Source organism: Silene latifolia, chromosome 4, assembly GCF_048544455.1.
Source record: "Silene latifolia isolate original U9 population chromosome 4, ASM4854445v1, whole genome shotgun sequence".
In the NCBI taxonomy this organism is placed as follows: domain Eukaryota; kingdom Viridiplantae; phylum Streptophyta; class Magnoliopsida; order Caryophyllales; family Caryophyllaceae; genus Silene; species Silene latifolia.
Window position 1 is genome coordinate 85,071,594 of NC_133529.1, and position 13,121 is coordinate 85,084,714.

The 13,121-nt window shown below is 43.8% G+C and overlaps 1 non-coding gene across 1 annotated transcript; it reads right to left on the reverse strand.

Annotated features, from left to right (window-relative positions):
• Nucleotides 1-12,810: 12,810 nt before the first annotated feature.
• On the reverse strand, nt 12,811-12,916 carry LOC141654532 (small nucleolar RNA R71). Its single transcript, XR_012548090.1, has one exon. It is a non-coding gene; the product is annotated as a small nucleolar RNA R71 (small nucleolar RNA).
• Nucleotides 12,917-13,121: the final 205 nt, after the last annotated feature.

A 13,121-nucleotide genomic window follows, 5' to 3' on the forward strand; every position in this document is an offset into this window, starting at 1 on the left:
CTAGCTGAGACTATTAAAAGCTTGGATGCACAAAAAGCCAATCCGGATGCTGTATTCATGGGATCAACCCGCCTACTGCAAGTTTGTCTTTCTTCTCTTTTTTCCTCTTTTTCTCTTTTTTCGTCTCCTTTTTTTTCTTTTCTCTTTTTTTTTTCGTTTTTTTTCGTTTTTTTTTCTTTTTTGTTTCGTCCTTTTTCTTTTTTTCTTCGTCTCTATTTCTTTTCTTTTCGTCCTTTTTCTTTTTCGTCCTTTTTCGTTTTTTTTTTCGTCCTTTTTTCTTTTTTTTGTCTCTCTTTTTTTTTCGTCCTTTTTTTTTTGACCTGCCTTTTTCTGACTGTCTAACAGGTATGGCTCAGCGAGCGTCTTGGTTTGATTGATCCGCCGTTAAAACCAGAAGATTATCATGTCAGAAGTCTCACTAATCGGCGCGGCGCTACGATTCCGAGCAAGGATCCGACATCGCGAAATATCTTTGATTAACGGAACAGGGTCTCACATTCGCTGCTCCTTACCATGGCTTCATTTGAGCTCACTTACCGGGCTCGCAGATACTGATCATACACGGTATGTCACATTGTTGGGCTTGGATCACCCTGTCTATTTTTACCCGGACCGAGTGCTTTGCCAATTCGGTCGTCAACAAATTGTCCCTGCGACGGAGGCTTCGCGAGGTCCTGCTTTTGTTATTTCTTAGGGCATATGTCATACTTGGCTCCATGCGTGGCGCCGAAGGACCGTGTGGCGCATTCCCGAGCCACACAAGTCTACTTGGGTTTCCCCTTCATATCTCAAATGGACTACAGAACCGGGCCTTAAAGCAAGGAAGAAACTACAGAAAGATGATGCCATTGATCGGGAGAAGCATGACAGGGGGTTAAAAAATCGACAATTCTTTACTGGGCCGATTCCGGGCCCGACTGAGACCGAGACTAGGCCTGACGAGAACCCTAGGGCTAAACCTGGTGCTCCTAGCGTGTGGGACCGACTGGGTACTACAAGTGGTGACGTTCCGACACTTGCAGAGAGACTTGGCCCTCGACTAAGCGTAAAAGAGAGATTGGGCCCGCGAGAAGACAGCGTGGTCCCCCCAAAGAAACGGGCAAGAATGATGATGGGTGAGACATCGTCTCGTAGTGACGGGACACGCGACCCAACAAAAGATAGGCGGTAGTTACGGCTCTATTATTTAGTATTACTATTATGCTTTTATTTGCTTTCCTGTTAGTTTGATTTGTAATGGGCGTCGCCCGGATTTATCAAAATAAAAGACACGTATTATTTATTAGAAATCCTCAGTTTCTGCATTGAATATTTCATTTTTATTGTGGTTGTACCCTTTTCAAGGGTTGCCTACGTATCTGCTTTTCAACAGAATCAAACCGAGGTCGTAGTTCTCTCATAAAACATTTCAGGCAGTGGCAACAAATGCCAAACTTAAAACTTATTCAAATACATCACAATTCAAGTGTTATTTCATAACTTTGAGAGTGAGGTCTTAAGGATAGTACTTCTTCAACCTATCCAGATTCGTTGGATTCGAGAAATCATTTCCATCCAAATCCGTCAAACGTACCGCGCCCCCGTGAGTATCCTCTTCACGAGATAAGGACCGGCCCAATTAGGCTTAAACTTCCCTCTTGGATCGACCGGTAATAGAGCCCTTACCGATTTGAGAACTAAATCGCCTTCATTAATTCCCCTGGGCTTCACCTTCTTGTTAAAAGCCCGCTCTATCCTTTTTCGATAGAGAGTGAACATGATACAACGAATTCAAACGACGCTCATCAAGTAACACCAACGAATCATATCTGGCTTGGACCCAATCCGCTTCCGGGACTTGGCTTTCGAGCAAGATGCGCAGGAGGGTACTTCCGATTCGGTTGTCTTGCTTCCATCCCGTAAACTAGATAATGCGGGGTTGCCCCGTGGTCGTTCGATGGATGTTCTATATCCCCACAACGCGAAGGGTATCTTCTCCGGCCACTCCTTGTAATTGTCAGACATCTTTCTCAATATAGTAGCCACCGTTTTGTTAGCGGCCTCCACTGCTCCATTTGTCTGAGGTCGATATGGGGATGACTTATGATGCTTGATTCTATACTTTTTAAGTATAACGGCTGTCTCAGCTTGAAAGTGAGTTCCATGATCACTGATGAACTCGTGCGGCACTCCGTCGACGGATGATGTCATTTCGAATAAACTTGGCTACTTGCTTCGCATTTAGCACTTTGTAAGACTTGGCCTCTACCCACTTGGTAAAGTAATCAATAGCGAATAGGATATAACAATGCCCTCCTGTTCCAGAAGGGTTTACTTTTCCGATGATGTCGATTCCCCAGGTTGAGAAAGGCCAAGGTGACGTCATGGTGTATAGCATAGAAGGTGGTACATGTTGAATATTCGCAAATATTTGGCAATTGTGACAATGCCAGGCATATCTGCGACAACTTTCCATTGTTGTCCAATAGTATCCTAACCTCATGATCTTCCGAACTAGCATGTGGGAGTTCATATGCGTCCCACATTCCCCGTCGTGGACTTCTTCCATGACCTTTTCTGACGTTGTCTTGTCGACGCATCGCAACAGGACACCCCTGTCTTTGTCTTCTTATACAATTGTCCATCGTTAGTTTTAACGAATTGGGCGGATAACATTCGCAATGCACGCTTTCCACGTGTATCGAGGTGCAGGTATTCTCCCGCTTCTTTGAATCTCACAATCGATGCATACCAAGGTTCGGCTTCGCTTTCCTCGGCATCATCGACAACATTTATATAAGCTGGTGAAGACCTTCGTTCGACACACAATGGCATGCTATCCATATGATCAGGGATGTTTATCAACGCTGCCGATTTTGATGATGCGTCGTCGAATCGGTTTTCCTCCTTGGGAGGTACACGTATCGCACCTCTTGAAGAGTTTTTCTAGCTCTTCTATCTTAGCCTGGTAGGGTGCCGGTCGCTACTTTTGATCTTCCATGACCCCGTCACTTGATTAATGACCAAGGAGGAATCCCCGTGTCATCGTCAACTTCATGACTCCTAACTTGTTAGCGCTCTGCAAACCAAGTAGGAATGCTTCGTATTCCGCGGCGTTATTTGTGACGGCGAAGTCCAATTTGATCTAAACTGGTACGTGCTCTCCTCTCGGTGAAATGATAAGGACACCTATTCCGCATCCCATGTTATTCGAAGCCCCATCGAAATATAGATCCCATACATCATCTTCGACATGGACAATATCCTCATCCTGGGGAACGACCAAGTGTCAACAATGTCAGTTTCTTCGACTGGATTATCGGCCAGGAAATCGGCAACGACCTTTCCTTTTATCGCTTTCAGCGGCACATATTTGAGATCGAATTCCGATAGCATGAGGGTCCATCTTGACATTCTGCCGTTTAGCACCGGCTTTTCAAACAAGTACTTGATGGGGTCCATTCTGGAATATATACTCACACTGTAGTTGAGCATATAGTGACGTAGCTTCTTCGTTGCCCAGACTAAAGCTAGGCATGTCTTTTCTAATGCTGTATACTTTGATTCATACTCCAAGAACTTTTTACTAAGGTAGTAAATTGCTCTTTCTTCTTTGACAACGGTTTGTGCAAAGCATTGCTCCCATCGCGGTATCTCAGAATCGTTAAATACGGTGATAGAGGCAAGCCGGCTACAAAGCGGATCGAGAAGCTGGCGGAGAAGATAACACTTCCTTTATCTTATCAAACGCGACTTGGCATTGGTCATCCCACATAATATGCTCCCCAACTTTCAATTTCTTAAAAATTGGTTCGCAGATCATAGTTAATTTTGAGACGAAACGGCTTATGTATTGCACTCGGCCCAAGAAACCTCGAATTTCTTTCTCGGTTTTAGGATGGAGCATTTCCATAATGGCTTTAGTCTTTGATGGGTCGATTTCGATGCCACGGTGGCTAACGATATGACCCAAAAGCTTGCCAGAGGTGACCCCGAATGCGCACTTCTGTGGGTTTAATCTCATATTATACTTTCTCAACCTCTCGAAGAATTTTCGTAATGCCATCAAATGGTTATTACGTTCCTTCGATTTTACGATCATGTCATCGACGTAGACCTCTACTTCCTTATGAATCATGTCATGCAGCAACGTCGTTGTTGTTCTCTGGTAAGTCGCACCTGCATTTATTAATCCAAACGGCATCACTGTGTAGCGATAAGTGCCCCATGGTGTTATGAAAGCAGTCTTGTGCATATCTTCCTCGACCATTTTTATCTGGTTGTAACCGGCGTACCCATCCATAAAGGATAATAATGCATGGTTAGCGGTATTGTCAACCAAGATGTCAATGTGAGGTAACGGAAAGTCGTCCTTTGGACTAGCCTTATTTAGATCACGAAAATCAACACAGACCCGAACCTTTCCGTCTTTCTTTGGGACCGGCACCACATTAGCTATCCAATCTGAGTATTCCGATACTTTGATGAACCCGGCCTTGAACTGTTTATCAATCTCTTCTTTGACTTTTAAAGACCACTCGGTACGCATTCTACGTGGCTTCTGGTTTACTGGTTTGAACCCTGGCTTGAACGGAATCTTGTGCTCTGCAATTTCCCTATCAATACCCGGCATATCTTTGTAGGACCAAGCAAATACATCTTTGAATTCATTCAACAATTCAACAAACCCCTTCCTTTCTGCGGGATCTAAGGTTGTTCCTATCTTAAGCTCCTGAGGCTCTAAGGTAGTCCCCACATTAACAACTTCGGTATCTTCGATTACCGAGCTTCTTTGGTCGCATTCTTCCAACCCTTTTACTAACTGGGGAGGCGGTTCCACCTCCTCCTCTTCTTCTTCCACCTGTCTATCCTCGACCTCATTCTCAACGTTATTAAAACAATCAATTGAATCGCAATATAAATTAGACAAGTCGTAAGCAAACTGATTCATCTTATTATTGATTTGAAACTGCGCAAATTGCGTTAACATTTGGGCCAATTGATCAGAGGTCAGTGGCGAGATATGAGCAGTATTCGGGACAGGCCCCGTAATACCAGCACTAGGGGAAGGTACGAGAAAAGGAAAGACTGGGGAAGGGGTATCTTCGACACCTAAAACCCTAGACTTAGCCGTAGGACTTATGTCAGACTCAGACTCGGACTCAGACTCAGACTCAGAATCGTCATCAGGCTTGAACATTTGCCCTTCTCCAATGGTCATCTTGAAAAGCGAACCCTTGTTGTCGGTCCATTTCATGGTTTTCCGCCATCCAGATGTATTCCTCTTAGGATCTACATCAGTAATGAGGGTAGATGGATCGAAACGATCACTCCTTACGATCATGTTTACCAAGACTTCGTTTGGTATTTTCGGCTTCTTTTCCTCTCCGAAGAGGAGACCCATAGCTTTCCCATCTTCGATCGGGAAATGGACTCCTTCTTTATTGTAGTTCGCCATAATGTCTTTGGGAATATAGAAACAATCACGGAATACTTCGATTCCGGGGACCAGCTTATTGGCCTTTGAGTTGAATAGTGGTTCGGGGAAGTCTAAACTCGGCATTTCCTCCCCGGCTTTCACAAAGTGGCCGTTTAGAGTTAGCAAGTACGGCCCCATCTTGATGTCTCGGTCTTCGATCGAGACTCTCTTTCTCAGGGAGTCTTCTTCAGTTGGCTCATACCCAAGCCCGTATCTTGTCCCCTTAGGCACTGGCGAGTTCAATTGAAATGCGTTTTCCGTTCGGGGGTACATGGAGTACCCGAAGTACTTTCCGGTCTTGAAGATTGTTTTACAAACACGGCTTCCCGTATATAAGTCCATATTCGGTGCCTCGAAAGTGGACTCAATTGCGTTTACTACCTCGAAACCACAAGACTCCAAGGCGGTATTATCAGTTTGCACTTCGGAAGTAACATCTCCTCCCGTCACAATTATAGGAGTAGCATCGATGGTCACTACCTCTCCCTTGATAGGGATTTTAATCTTGCGATGGAGGGTAGAAGACACGGCTCCAGCTGTGTGAATCCATGGTCTCCCGAGCAAAATGTTGAAAGATGAGGCAACATCTATCACTTGGAAATTGACCTTGCACTCCACCTTTCCCACATTCACGCTTAAAGTGACGAGTCCGGACACTCGACGCACTGTGCCATCGAAAGACCTAACCGTTTGCGTAGTGGGTGCGAAGTCGCTTTTCTCGAGTCCCAAAATGAAAGCGGTCCGTAGTGGGAGAACATTAACTGCAGACCCGTCGTCGACAAGGGTCATTGGGAGTCGCTTATGACGGCATTCTACCGTGATGTACATAGCGAGACAATGTTGTGGCCCAAATGAGGGCAGGTCTTCATCAGAAAAAGTTACGGCATTAGTGAGCCGAGGTTTGTTTTGAGCAACAAATGAGACCACGTCATCTGGAGTAGTGTGCGGTGACACAGTAATATTCATTAAGGCTTGAAGCAGAGCTTGTCGGTGTTCAAACGAGCTCAAGATTAACTCCCAGTTGGAGACATCTGCCTTAGTCTTTTGTAACTGCTTGATGAGGGAGGCCTCTGAGGTCGACCCTTCACCAAGAGCCCGGACTGAGGTGGCCTCGTTGGTGGGTGTCTTACTTGGACTGTCTCCAAAGATAGAGACATGGTTTGCCTTCTCGACACGATAGGGACGTCCCGATCGAGTCAAATGATTAGATTCGAGGACATCTTTCCTCAATTTAGAAATTTCTTCCTGAGTTCGGGGAATAATCGCACCTTCGGTGAGATAGATATCGTCTTCATCGTCAGCCCAGACCCCATTAATTTCATTCTCGCTTCGGAGAATGTATGGTGTGCAATCGATAGCAAAATCCCCAATTCGAACTTCGTTCTTAGCTTGAGGGATATACTCAGAGCAGCTTACATAGATCTTCCCTACGAAAAACCCAGTGAGACGGCAGATGGGTTGGATTAAGTGAGATACATCGGTATTGTCTTCGACGAATACTGCATTGGCATGGTCGCCAAAAGGATTGTTCAGGTTGTTAGGTCGGACGGTGGGGATGGGGAGCGACCCATTCTCGATCATGTCTTGGATTTCATGTTTAAGACGGTAACAATTTTCGGTATCATGACCTTTTCCTTGATGATAAGAACAGTAGGCGTTGGGCTTATACCATTTACCCAGTCGATCCGCAGGCGGGTCCGGAGTTGGACCAATTGGGTTCAGTTTCCCTTGGGCCGAGAGCCTTTGGAGGGCGTATGCATAGGTACACCCGATGTTAGTGAACGCCCTTGGCCCATGGCATTGCGATCCCTTAGGAGCTCCTCCCAAAAGACCGATGGCTTGGATATGATTGGCAGGACTGGATGCCTTAGCTTTGGAAGAGGAGGCACCCTGATACCCATTTGGCTTTTCAGCCTCAGCAGAACGAACGTCGTCCTCAATTTTTCTTCCGACTCGAATAAGGTCCTTGAATGAGCCGAAATTTTGATATTTGATAGCGTCACGGTAGACAGGTCGAAGATTTTTGATGAACTTATCTACCATTTCAGTCTCCTCTGGCCTTTTGGCCAACTTCACGCTTTCAGCGCACAAATGGTTGAGGAATTCAAGAAATCCCTCCTTATCCTTCGTGTCATCACCTCGAGTGTGCGCACGTAGTCCGAATCTCAAAGATTATCGCAAAGTGTTTGCGAACTCCACCGCTATATCTTCGAAAGTGGGGAAATTCTTAAGCTCAAGGCTGTAGAACCACGCCTTCGGGTGTTCTCCTAGGGATTGAGCAAAAATGTGGGGCAACATCTCAGCAGGTACCCCTTTCAACGCAAGGTACTCCTTGTAGGAACGGATATGTTGCAATGGATCTTCCGTCCCTTTGAACTTGTCCTGGACCGGCATGTACCCTCTGGCATTCTCATAATGCACATTTTCATAATGCACATTATCCGTGATAGCTTCAACTGTTCCTTGTAGCTTGTCCTTGACCGGCATGTACCCTCTGGCATACTCCTTGTAGCTTGTCCTGGACCGGCATGTACCCTCTGGCATTCTCATAATGCACATTTTCCCCTCGGGATAGCTTCAACTGTTCCTCTATTAGTCGGAACCTCTTTTTCGAATTCAGTTTCGGGGGCAGTGGTATGGGAGCTTCCACCGCGACCTTGGCTTCCACAGCCATCAAGCGTTCCATCATTGCGACCAAAGTGTCGTTAATCTGCTTCAGTGCCTCTGCGGTAGTCATACTTCTTGTTTGTAGTGGCCTTTCTACAATAAAATCCCGAGCGAGTATCAGTTATCGAATCAAAATCCCCTGCACAAACAGGACTCGACTCATAACAGCATGACAGACTCCATGCGACTCGATATTGGGCTTAGACCCGGAGAGCGAGCAATTGGGCCCCCTCGGTTTGGGTCATACACGACTAGGGACGGTTTTTCAAACCTAAAAACTGGCTATAACTTGACATGGATCCTACGAACGAACTATTCTGGCTCGTTGGAACGGGTCCTAACCGTGATACACACGTGGCTTGGGTTTTAGACTCAACGTGATCATAAATCCGACATGACAAACCCGTGTTCAAACCAGACATGGCTCTTGGGCTTTGTGACAAACGCCCTAGGTGGCCTAGTGGGGACGTTTTGGTGGACTGACTTGGACCAAATGGTCGACTTTCATGACTCAGACCCAAAGATCGGTTTAGGTGACTCACTTGACAAGTGTTCTAACCAAGCAAAGGCTCACTCGAGCCTAAGGGTGGACTAGCTCGCCTATATCGAGCAAGGAAAAGCCCAACTCGACTAACCCGACCCCACTGACTCAAACTCTATTCTAGGTTTGGGTTGGACCTGGGATACAGTTCATCGAAATTTGAAATCAAGAAGGATTGAATTGATTTTTAAAATGGGCAGCACTTCGGCTTGAAAGAAGGTTCAAAATTTGAAATAGAGAGGGCCGAAATTTTCGAAAAGAAATGGACTTGAAAAAGAATCAAATTTTCGAAAGAAAGAGAAGATGGATTTGAAAATGCTATTTTGAAAACATGACCCGGGATTCACATAGCATGTAATCATTCGCATTTTAGGGATGCAATGCATGAACTAGACTCTTCTAAGTCTCGGTCAGTCCTCTAAAATGGGTCTATGCCAGTGAAACCGCTTTGTCGGGGAGTCCATATACCGTCATATGCCCGTAGCAATATGCCTCGTATGCAGCTGCCTACCTCCACGGAATCACCTTGATACTTAAATCGGACATAGTGGACATCAATATCCTCCCTCGGAATTAACCCAAGAGATTCTTTGGCCCGCCTAAAGTCTCGGGGGTTTATGCATGATTAACATAAAAAAATGTGACAACAATCCTAATAGCCATCTTACACTTTTCAAGTTTCACTGTCCCCAGCAGAGTCGCCAAATTGTGGACCATGGAAAAACGCTCCACTCAAATGCTTTTTCAAAACATTTTTAATTTTAAAAGAGTCGCCACTAAATTTTTAAATGGAATTTAGAAACCAATTTTAGAGATTTGAATTCGTATGACTTTACGTGTTAGGAAGTTAATTTAATTTCATTAAAACAACACCCAACCCCGCCTGTTGCAATAACGGTCTCTACTAGGTGAAAGATGGCTATTTCGGAAAGATGTCGCATGCGTATGCAACCATTGAATTTAAATCCTATCATGCGAATTTCATTCTAAGTCGTTTAAAATGCATTTAACTTCGTCGAAGTGGTTTAGCATGTGAGGTTCATTGATTAAACTAGAAAAACACATCCAAAGAGAGGGATAGGAAGGCTTACGCTTAGCATAAGATGTATTAACAAACATTAGTGGTTAGCTCATACATACAATATAAATTATAAATAAAGTAAATTAAAATCTAAAACATAAACTAATTAAACTAAGGATTAATCAAACAAAGTCAAACAAGGAAGCAAATTAAAACACAAAACCTGGACAAACCCGTGCACTGCGCGGGTTTTGAATTAATACATTGCTAAATACGAAATAAATACTAAATCAATGCAATAAATTACGAAACTCTACCTAAATTAAAATTACAAATTATAGGTCTGGAAAATCATAAAAAATCAATTTTTATATGGTTAAAAATAAATACACATAAATTAAATAAACTCGATTTATTAAATTGCCCTATTCCAACACGAGGATATGTAAATGAGACGGGGTGTACGACCGACCGATATGGCGGATTTCTTTCCCATCTCAAGTCAACGCGGGTGCCGGAATGGTACTTTAACTCATACTCAAACTATTCTAGTTTCGATATTAGTTAGACGATGTTAGACAATGGTTAGTAAATAAACAATAAAAAAACGAAATAAAAAAGGAGAGAAGGGAGTTTTAATGCACCCTCAACCTACATGTATCGTTGACACCGTCTTGGGTCGTAATCTATCGTAGATTTTATCTCGAGGGGCCGTCGTTGACGAAGACAATTGAAATTGAATTTTGAAATCACGAAACAAACACGTTCAAACGGCAGACTTGAGCAGCGATTTTCAATCGCTCACCACGACTTCGTTTCTCAACGATTTTTCAAACCGAAAGATGTTTTGGAAACTAGAAAGACTGAATTTTGTGAATATGGAAACAAACCAGAAGTTTTAATGGGATTTGTGCACGAGAATCAAGGCCAAAGACCACGACAGAAACTCGAAAACAAGATTTGTGTCCCTGTTTTCGAGCGGCTGTCACGGCTTTAGTTTAGGGTTTTTTTGGACGATTGATGGTTGTTATTTGCAGTATGTTGTGGGGAGAACTTAGAGGAATGAATGTATGGTGAAAGGGGGGTATTTATAAGGAGTTTCGAAGGGTAGAAGTAGGGCAACAAGCAGTCGGGCTCGGTTTGCATAGCTGCTGTCCATCAGCTAATTCGTGGGGTTTTTAGGGTTTGTATGGGGGTTTTCTTGGTGGTTAAGCTAAGGTAATATGGGTAGGATACTAGGGTATGGTGTAGGGTTAATGGGCACGGGTTTGGTAGCTTTTTGGAGCGGGTTTTGGGCTCGGGTTTGAGCACGCAAAACAGGGGGGAGCTGCTTGTGTTGCGGGCTGTTTGTGGAGTATTTGGGACGGGAATTGGATGGGTTTTGTGGTGTTCTAGTTGCTGGGTTGTTGTGGGTAATGTGGAGCGCGGGTTGGTGGTGATGGGTTACAGGTTTGGACCAGGTTTGAGTCGGTTTAGAAGGGCTTTCGATGGGCTATACAAGCACGGGTAAAGGAAGGAATTGGGCTGTGTTGGGGAGTGTTTAGGACGAGATTTGGGTGTGGATATGGGGGTTCGAACTGGGGTTGAATGGGTAGAGGTCTAGGTTGGTTAGTGTACTCGAGAGTCATGCCAACTCGTAAAGAAAACGGGCTTAAAAACCGAGCTAAAATCGAGCTCCAAAACGCGTGGCTGAAACGAGTTTTAAATTTTCAAATTCGATTTTTCAAATCAAATAGCACATTTAAAATGAATGATTTTTCAAATCAAAAAAATATATTTTATTTTCAATAAAATAAATTTAAGGAAATAAATTCAAATTAAAACAATAAAATGAATTCACTTAAAAAAAAGCTTTAATTTAAATATCATTTAAATTAATAAAATACTCCGTCGACAACGCTCATTCCACATCGTAAAACGAACCCAAATAATGACAATGACAACTAATAAATACATGCGTCCTATCATCATCGGGTGTTTGTCGGGTTTTCTATAAATTCCAATATCGACAGATATGGGTATCTACAACCTGCTATGAACAGTAGACTACCCTGACGAGGACGGAAGTTAAGTTAGTGGAAATCTAGGATAGAAAGTTGACCGGAAGGACCTTTCCATATCCGTCTCACAATAATTTATCTAAGTTAATCACAATTGAGTCACTGGACTACCGTAGTGAACCGAAATCTTGACATGTCCCTTCTTTATTGATAGTTTATCTCTACCTTCTGCCTTTACTTCTCTTTCCTTGCTTCTCTTTCTTTTACACCTTTAGTTTAGAAAATCAATTTACAAACCCCTGCATTTTGTGACCAAATAGACGGACACTTTACAAATATCTTGCCTCCCTGAGGAGATCGACCTGACTTCCCTAGCTATATAGTTAGTTTAGTTAGTTATTTTTGATAGGTATACGACTGCCCTGTCAAATTTTGGCGCCGTTGCCGGGGAGGCAATTGCCCTATCTGTTTTTGTTTCGTCTATTTTATCCGTCTCAGGGAATTCTTATTCCTTGAGACAGTTCTTATTTATTTTCTTTCAGTGTTGTGTATGCCCAGGTTGAACAGGTTGGAGTTAGTTTCAGCTGATTCTGAGCCAGAGAGACTGTTCAGGCATAGACTCCATCTGCAAAGAGAATCACGAAAGAAAGCCTTGAGTACTTTCGAAACCGAACTTCAGCATTTCCTATTTACAGAAGATCAATCTTTAGGAGAAGATAATCTCAGTTCTGTAAACCAACCAGTAAAGATGCCGAATATTGCGAGTCATTCGGAACCTAAACATCATCTATTCCTAAAGGTTTCAATCTCCAGACTGAGGATGGGAATACTTTTGACATCCGTCCGTCCTATATCAATCTGGTAGAGAGAAATCTCTTTAGAGGTGTGGCAGGTGAAGACCCGAGGAAGCATATGGAGGTCTTTACGGACTACTGTTCTACTATCCCCGCCACAAAGGGGGTAACTCAAGACAAGATTAAGGAGGTGCTGTTTCCTTTTTCTTTGACTGACTCAGCCAGGGAGTGGCTGACTTACTTGGACCGTACGGCCGCGGGGATCACAGACTGGGAGACCCTTACTCTTACTTTTTATAAGAGATATTTCCCTCCGCAGCGCACCAGTCAGCTGAGGGAAAAGATCACTGATTTCAAGCAGGCACCTGATGAAACTTTCTATGAAGCTTGGTGTCGGTTCAAGAGGTTGGTGAGGTCTCTTCCTCACCATGGTTTTGATCCATGGTTTCTATCCAATCAGTTCTACAATGGGTTGTACGATGACCACAGAGCCATACTTGATGCCTCATCCAACGGAAGATTCCAAAAGAATACTGATGATGATAAGGGATGGGCGATTATTGAGGAGATGGCGACCCATTGTGCTGAGTATGGGAACCCGAGGGATGGTATTCGAACAGTTCATGCAGTCGATAAGGCA